The following is a 9,376-nucleotide window of genomic DNA, read 5'->3' as shown; positions in this document are numbered from 1 at the left end:
TCAAACTTAAAGAAGAAACCCTCGGAAAGTTTCAGAGAATACGCCATCAAATGGCGTGAGCAAGCGTCAAGGGTAAAACCTTCCATGGACGAGATAGAGATGGTCACTACTTTTCTCCAGGCTCAAGAGTCCGACTATTTCCAAAACATGATGTCGGCCATGGGAAAGCCTTTCGCAGAAGCGATTAAGATTGGAGAGATGGTGGAGAACGGTTTGAAAACGGGAAGAATTTTGAGTCAGGCAGCCATAAGGGCAACCTCCCAAGCCGTCCAAAGCGGGTCTGGAGGAATTGCAAGAGGGAAGAAAAAAGAGGAAACATCCATGGCAGTGTCAGAGGTGGGAGAATATCATAATCCCGGGCTTTGTTCTTCGGAAAGAACCTCGCAACATTATTTCCCCCACCAAAATGCGACCTACGCTCCTCAGCCCTACATGGTCATGAGCACCCAGCCTTATATCCAGCGGACACAACCAGTCAATCGGGGGCAGGCCCCACATCCTAGGAATCAGCCTCCTCACCGAAACCACTACAATCCTCGACCTCCTCAAAATAATTTCCGTCCTCGGGAACCACCCAGGAGACCCAACTACACACCAATCGGTGAACCCTATTCCGCCCTATTCCCTAAACTTGTCCAAATGAATTTGTTGCAGCCCATACCACCGAACGGGCAGAACCCGGGATCACCATCATATCAGCGGGGTGTCAGATGTGCATACCATTCAGGGGTAGAAGGGCACGACACCAACGACTGTTGGACATTGAAACAAGCTGTGGAGAGTCTGTTAGACCAAAGGAAGATTGTGTTGAGAGACGAGGATATTCCAAATGTGACCAATAATCCGCTGCCCGCCCACAACAACGGGCCGATAGTTGGGGTGATTTGTGAAAACGAGGAAGTTGATCCGGCACTTAAAGCCATAATTGCTATTGCTGATACAGAAAAAAGACCCAGGGTAACTCCGGAGCAAGAAAAAGGAATAAGTGATGTATTCAAGCAGGCCTCCATGGTATGGGGGACGATCAAACAACCTCGGCCGAATGAGCCAGTGTTTGTCGGACGCATACCACAGAAGCCAAAATACAACAAAGAGGAAGATGATAAGGTGTCCCCGCTCGAAGAGAGTGAGGAAATATGTGAGGCGGCAAGGGAAAAGCTATGCGAAATACACATGGTCCCGCTAGGAGAGGGCACTAGCACCGTTGAAGTATCGTACATGGGACCAAGCACCAAGCTTCAAAACTAGAAGGCTACGCCATTCTTGATCAAACGGAAGTCCTAATGAACCTGTCTTGCCGCCTTCTCTGCATCACGAATTACCCCAGAGGGTGACTCAGATGTTTTTCTTCATTTTCATGTTTTTAATTTCCTGAATGTCAACCTTTTTCCTTATCTTCCCCAAAATGCCAAGAAATGAAATCATGCTTGATTACTCACTTTCTTCTTCTATGTTTTCTTTTGTGTTCTCTTCAATTCTGATAAATGCAGCTTTAAATAACATGACATGTTTGCGGACTTCATGCCTGGATCACGAGAACTCCGATCAGACTTCAAATAATGAGTCAAAATTTGAGATATAAAGAATTTGAAAAGTAGGAACAACTAAAGAAAATCGGTTCATGGTTTGGAAAATGTCCGTCACTAAAGCAGAGTTTGAGAGCAGTAAATGGGTTTAGACCCGTACAGAATGACAACCTCAATAACTGCAGTTTGTCACGAGCAATTGTACCAAGAAAGAAGGGTCCATACGTCATTGAAAAACGTTACCAAATGGAGCATTTGTATCTGGGCGACGTCGAAAGAAACGACGTCAGCCTTGCTTGGAAAGCAGGTGCAGTGATATGTCTAGATCACTCTGGCGATATCTTTGCACAATTTGAGATGACGAAGGCTTTCATTCTCGCTACCCAAACGCTATTAACCCTTTGCAAACCCATTTGAGCAGGTTACTTTTCTTTGATTACCCTCTTTGGAACCTGAAACTATTATTGAAAAAAAAAAGAGAAGAAAAAGAAAGATAAAAAAAAGGAAAAAAGGATGAAAATACAAAGAAAATGAAATGAGAAAAATGAGGAAAAGGAAAGGAGAAAGAAAGAGGAAATAGAAAAACAAAAAAAAAAGAATCCAAAAACAAAGTTATGAACTACGTCTGACTTGATTCCGGAAGGATACGTAGGCAACCTCTCCTTGGGGTTCAGTCACATCAAAATAAAATCCAGGAATTCCCCCCGAAAGTAAAACTGGGGCAGAAGTTATAACGATTCAGCAATAATCCCACCCAAAAGGTTCCAAAGTTGTAGTTCAATCCAAATTCTTTTCACCCCAAACCTTTTTCAAGTCCTTCTGATCAATCAGCAAAGCATTTCAAAATAGGAAGATGGAATTATTTGGGTCTGATACAACAAATGAGGAGAATAAAGATAAGAGAGTCTTGTCGGTGAAAACCTTTGGGCACCGTGAGGCGATGCGAGAAGAGAAATTGAAAATGAGAGAGCTTGTTTAGTAAAAACTCGCAAAGAGTACTAGCAGGCGACAGTAAGAAGAGAAATGAGAGAGGTCGACTAGCGAAAACCCGCAAAGGGCGTTGTCGGCCAAAAAGATGATTCCACCTCAGAAAGTCCTGGCAAGGTTCCCGGGTTTTGAAAAAAAAATATAGATCTGTTTTGATTCATGAGGAAATGCAAGTTCTCGGAGGTCGGGCATCCAGTCCAAAAGGCATGGCATGTCAGTTTGAAACTGGCATACACTCTAGATAAGTCCTTCTTTTCTCCCCGAGAGGGGTGTTTCTCCTTAAACTCATATGTTCTCCTTTACATAGTTTTCTTTGAGTTCTTTTTGATCTAACTCTTAATTCCGTAATAATCGCCAAGAAAGGTGGCAGGACCGGTTTTACAGGGCTCCGTTTGGCAAGAGTCAAATAAAATGTACGACCTCAGTGGCGCGTCAGTCCCATCCCGACTGGCCATGGTAGTTGATTTGCTTCCAAAACCGACAAATCCCCACAGGGTATCCCTTGTTACAAATCCCCCATGGAGTCTCCCCTTGTACAATTCCCCAAAGAAGTCCACCCCAGCACATCCCCAGCAAGTTTGCTACAAAAAAAAAATCCTCACAGAATTCGCATTGGACAAATCCACACGGAGTTTCTCTTGTACAAATCCCCACAGAGTCTCCCTGATAAAATCCCCACCAAAATCCCCAAGCAGAACGGGACGGAAAACCAAAGCCTTATAAGGCAAATCATCACAAAATCTGGAAACGCAAGTCTGAGTAGTCCAAAGGGTTTCGCATGTAAATCTAATCAATGGCAGAGTTTTTCAACAAGAATTAGGCTAAGACAAAGCAATTGGAACGGTCAAGGCCCCCAAAACCAACCGCCATTTTCGAACTGACAATGTTTTCTTTGTCCAGGAAATTGAGACAGGTGCGACCCGAAGCAGCCATGCATGAAGCTGGTGTAGCCCAAAAGAAACGGAGCACACAAGCATTGAAACAGCCTTGCAGCGGGAAAACGACCAATGGTAAGTTTCCCCATAATTCTTTCGTGCATTTCTGATAAAAAAAAAGAAAAAAAAAAGAGAAAGGGAGAACCAAAGGAAGGAAAGAAGACAAGGAATAAAAAATGAACATCTCAAAAGAAAAACAAATCATGGTAGCATAGGACCTCGTTCCTCAACTATCCCGGTATAAACCTCGGATCTCCCTAGCATAACCTAAGGAACTTTTTCTACCCAAATTCCCGGCATGACCCAATGAACCTCCGGCATGATCCGATGAATCCTCCCGGCATAACCCGATGAATCTTTCGGCATAACCCGATAAATCTTTCGGCATAACCCGATAAATCTCCTCGGCATAACCCGATGAATCTCTCGGCATAACCCGATGAATCTCCCCCGCATGATCCGATGAATCCTCCCGGCATAACCCGATGAATCCCCTCCGGCATAACCCGATTAATCTTTCGGCATAACCCCGATAAATCTTTCGGCATAACCCGATAAATTTCCGGCATAACCCGATGAACCTCCGGCATAACCCGACGAATCCCTCCGGCATAACCCGATAAATCTTTCGGCATAACCCGATAAACCTCCTCGGCATAACCCGATGAATCTCTCGGCATAACCCGATGAATCTCCCCGGCATGATCCGATGAATCCTCCCGGCATGACCCGATGAACCTCCGGCATGATCCGATGAATCCTCCCGGCATAACTCGATGAATCCCCTCCGGCATAACCCGATGAATCTTTTGGCATAACCCGATAAATCTTTCGGCATAACCCGATGAATCTCTCGGCATAACCCGATGAATCTCCCCGGCATGATCCGATGAATCCTCCCGGCATAACCCGATGAATCCCCTCCGGCATAACCCGATGAATCTTTCGGCATAACCCGATAAATCTTTCGGCATAACCCGATAAATCTCCTCGGCATAACCCGATGAATCTCTCGGCATAACCCGATGAATCTCCTCGGCATAACCCGATGAATCGTTCGGCATAACCTGATAAATCTTTCGGCATAACCCGATAAATCTCCTCGGCATAACCCGATGAATCCCCTCGGCATAACCCGATGAATCTTTTCGGCATAATCCGATAAATCTTTCCGGCATAACCCGATGAATCCTCCCAGCATGACTCGATGAATCTTTTCGGCATAACCCGAGAACTCTTTTCCATGCAGTCAGCATTAGGGTTTTAAACCCTAAACTGAACTTTTTCCATTCAGCCAGCATTAGGGTTTTAAACCCTAAACTGAGTTTTTCCATACAATCAGCATTAGGGGTTTAAACCCTAAACTGAACTTTTTCCTTCAGCCAGCATTAGGGTTTTAAACCCTAAACTGAACTTTTTCCTTTAGTCAGCATTAGGGTTTTAAACCCTAAACTGAACTTTTCCTTTAGTCAGCATTAGGGCCCCAACCCTAAACTGAACTTTTCCCCAGTTGGTCAGTATTAGAGTTTCGACTCTAGGAACTGAACTTCTCCCCAGCTATTCGGTATTAGGGCTCCAACCCTGAACTGAGCATTTTTTTTCCTTCATCAATTTTATGAACTTTCTGGCGAATAATTCACGAAATTTTCCTAGTGAAACTGGGGCAGAAAATTTCGCTCGTTTGTTTGTTTTCTTGCGCAGGTCTAACCTCGAACCACACGGATCGAAATGACCCACAAGATGAGTCTCAACTCAGAATCAAAGAAGAAAAAAGACAAAAAAGAAGATGTCCCGAGAATATCAGAGTAAATGGAAGGCGGATCGGCTCCAACATTTGACTAAGGTCCTGAACTCTGCCAGTCGCATTTCACTCAATATCCCAAAGATTGAACAAGTCGCCGCAACTCGCAAGCATCAAGATTCGGATCAAAGTCTCCAAGCACAATCAGCTAAGACCCAAGATCAAGTCGCAGAAGAATCATAGATAGGAATCTTGTAACTCGCAGTTGACATGCATATAAGTAGTTAGTTCAGTTCCAATTTTCCTTTGGTTGTAATAAGGCGGTCAGTGACGCAGCAGTGACAACAGCAACAGCAGTAACAGCAAGCATTGCAATCCCATGGTAGTCCCAGCTACCAAAACTTCCCGAACTACATTGACTTGATTCCTGTTTAGCCCAGGATATGTAGGAAATCTTTGAAGCAAGATTCGGTCAGATCTTTCAAAAAACATGCTTCACACGGAGTGGTCCATAGGCAAAAATCGCTCATACACGCTCACTTTATCTTTGCACGAAAACTCTTCATGTTTCCGAACAAAGAGGGGCAGCTGTGAGCACGTGATTTTTGTTTCGCGCGACAATCGCTCCAAAAAAATTAAAAAGTAATAACAATTGGTCCTGCTGTACAATTTTTGGATTTTTACATGGCACTTTGTTAATTATTTACGATTTTTACCCATTTTATTTTATTAAAACAAAATACAAAAAATGTATGTGTCATGCGTAATTTGAACCGTAATTCGGTTGTTAAAATAGAAAATCATAAATAGGCATCTTTGTTCGTGATTTTTGTTTTGTTTGATTTTACCTGTTTTAAATATTTTGATATATGTGTACGAATAATTGTATTAAGTGTTTATTTAATTTTAATTTGATTTACTTAGGTTTTGTTATAAAATAAAAAAAATAATAAAAGAGAGAGTGCAAAATTGGGTTTGAAAATTAGTTTGGGCTGATTTTCATTTTAAATTAAAAGCCCAAACAAAATCAGCCCAAACCCCATGTAAACCCGGTCCAGATCAGCTGACATCAGGAGGCGTTCCAAACGATGCCGTTTTGATCCAGTCTGATCTGGGCCGTTGATCTCAGATTGATCAACGGCCAAGATCTCTCACCCCAAACCCACCAACAGACCCGACCCGTCTCACCCGGACCAACCCCAACCCTTTACCCTTGAAACGACGTCGTTCCCTATTAGTCGAAGGATCCTGGCCCTTCATCACATCTCATCCAACGGCCAGGATCCACCTACCCACCAACTATATAAACTCATAACCTTACCCTGCCCCCTATACGAACCCCGGCTTTAGGTCACCTTCGTCCTCATCCCATTCCCCCTCCAAAAACCCTAGCCGCCCCTGTATCCTTCACCATGAAAACCGGCGGCACGGACGCCGGTGACCCCACCCTTAACACCATAGAACCCCCTTGCCATCCGGAACACGGATCTATTAATCACGTAACTCGAATCCCTTCCCACCTTCTCGAATCTTCGTTTGAAGATTCGAGTCGGAACTTGACTTACACCGTGTAACCCCAGTTTCACACCAGACACTCCCCATACCCCTCGTGACCAAACCATGCTTGGTTTGGTCCGAATCTGATCAGGGAAGCATGAATCCCAGATCTGATTTTTGGAACCTTGTGGTTCCTCGTCACTGGTCCATATCCGTTCAAACCGAAGAGATTAAGGTCTAATGGACCTTAATCGAAGTGTTTCTCGAAGAGAAACACTTCGATTAAAGTCCGTTCAGCCTTAAGAAAGGTCTGTTCAAGTCCAAGTTAAGGTTTTGATTTTTCGAGATTTAAGGTGAGTTTTGCTTTTTCTTTTCTTATTTCTGTTAGCACATGTGATTGATTAAAGGTCTGTTCATGTTTTGTTTTAATTTGTGTCTTTGAATTTTTATCAACTCTTGTTTGTCCACTTTACCTGAACCTCTGTGTTTGTTTGAATCCCTCTCCTATTCTGATAATGCGTATGTATGTATGTGCTGTGCGAATAATTGAGCTTCAAATTTTGACTGATCAACTGATTCCTCGAGTACCACTTTGTTTAGTCAGTATAATTCAAATCATGTGTCGATACTGTTAAATGTCTGATTTTTGGTTACGATTGTATGTGTTATAACTAGTATAGTCGAGTCGACATATGTCGTCAATTAGTTTCAGTTGTCCGAACAATAACAAATCGACTTACTTCTGCTAAGCATTTGTTTGAATCAATTAGGAACTGAGTTTGTTTACTTATAGTTGTTAATTTGAATCAGAAATGTAAAAGGAATGTTTTGTTTAAGTTCTGAATTGGAGGGCATGTGCACTTGTGCACAGCATGTGCATTTGTGCACCACATGTGCATTTGTGCACAGCCTGGTTCCTGCATAAAGGGCTTTTGATTTAAAAATGGTTTGACAGCATATGCTGTCAGATATATTCTGCTGCCCATACTTTGCTTTAGTTTCAGAAATAATAAACCTTACTAAAGGTGAATCCTGCCAAGGAAATGTGATGGGGGTTAATACTTAATTAGCTAAGTGGAAACTGAAAAGGGGCAGCACATGGGAGGGTGTTTCTTTTGGTCTAACAGGCTGTTAAAGGGCTGAGGTTTAGGCTTATAAAAGGGAGGCACATTGAGAGATAAGGAGATACATAGAGACAGAAGAGACAGAGGGAATTGTTAAGAAAAAGATAGAAGACATCAGATAGATCTGGGAAGAGAGAGCAAAAATACATACATATACACACATAGACACACACACAGATAGACATTGATAATAAAGGGAGGGGAATACACTGATATAAGGGGGATTGATAAGAAAACAGGAAAAGGGAGTTGTCTGAAAACACACGGACAGAAATAGATAAAGAGAGGCCTAACACAGAAAAAAAGGAACTGCATTTTTTCATCTTTGTCTTGATTCTCAACTAGTCTGGATTTGCCTGTTCCATATTGATTTATCCTGAGTCTTGTTTGAGATTACTAGTTGTGTGTAGTATCAGTTCAGTTCTGGATCCATTCTGGTTAAATTCTGATTCCATATTGCTGGGAATTTGCTACATTCTGCCATCTTTCATTGGCTCTAAGTTGCATTTTTGCACTGGGAATTTGTCCTGCTGTTGTTCATCTGTTACTGCTGTTCCGCTTGCACTGTTGCTCAACTGACTCCCCTACTTTCTTCATTGTAAGCATTTCCTCAGGTACACATTTCGAATCTGTCTGATGTTGCAATGAAAGTTGAATCGAAAGATCTGAAGGAGTTATAATCATCTGTTGCATTGCTTACGAATTTTTTATATAAATGTTGTTAAGATATGTAAGTTTCTAGTCTGTTAGCCTAATAGAGATACATTAGTAAGGTTGTACTTAATTAAAGTCTATGCCAATCTGAAACTGCGACATTTTATTCGTTTAGTAGTATACAAGATGTAAATACAATTCATGAAATGTGCAGCTATTTAATACGATTGTTAACTTAAACTCGCTCTTTCAGCATGCTTTGAATATGTAAGGGCAAATGGCTGTTTTAAATCTAGCTAAAGATAATACAGTTTCAGATTCTTGAGTTTCAGTTTCATTAGGCAGTTTATAAGATGCGTTTCAAATATCATTAGTCGCATTTTCTAATAAGTGGTTTTAATTAATCTTGTCTAAATAAGTTAAAGTTAGGGAGCTCTTGTAGCAGTCGTAGCATTTCATCAATCTTATATATAATTCTTCTATCAAGTTAAAAGCATGTTTCATGAGGTACAACGTTTCTTCACCCTGTAAATAATTAATCAGACGATTAACTAAAATCTGGATTTGGCCAAAGCATATAATTGAATTAGCATGCATCTTTTCTTCTATTTTTAGAGACAAACACATTAGAAATGTAGTCGCTTTAGGATGTTCCTTCTAAAATAATGAGACGAGCCTCGCCAAATAAAAATGTAAATTGCGGGGCCCTCAATAATTAACCATAATAAATATTTAGAATTCAGGACAGGCCGTTTTAGTGAATTTCATGGCCTTCCTCAAAATAATAACGCGTTTAGACTTTTTGGGCACGGTTTAAGTAAATTATATTCTTAAATTCGGGTGCACATTGATGTGACCCAAATCCAAATCTCAACGGAGTCAAAATGTGTCGACGACCACGGGTGCATTGAT

The sequence above is a fragment of the Nicotiana sylvestris genome, chromosome 11, assembly GCF_000393655.2.
Source record: "Nicotiana sylvestris chromosome 11, ASM39365v2, whole genome shotgun sequence".
Classification (NCBI taxonomy): Eukaryota; Viridiplantae; Streptophyta; class Magnoliopsida; order Solanales; family Solanaceae; genus Nicotiana; species Nicotiana sylvestris.
Note: the sequence above shows the minus strand (reverse complement) of the source record.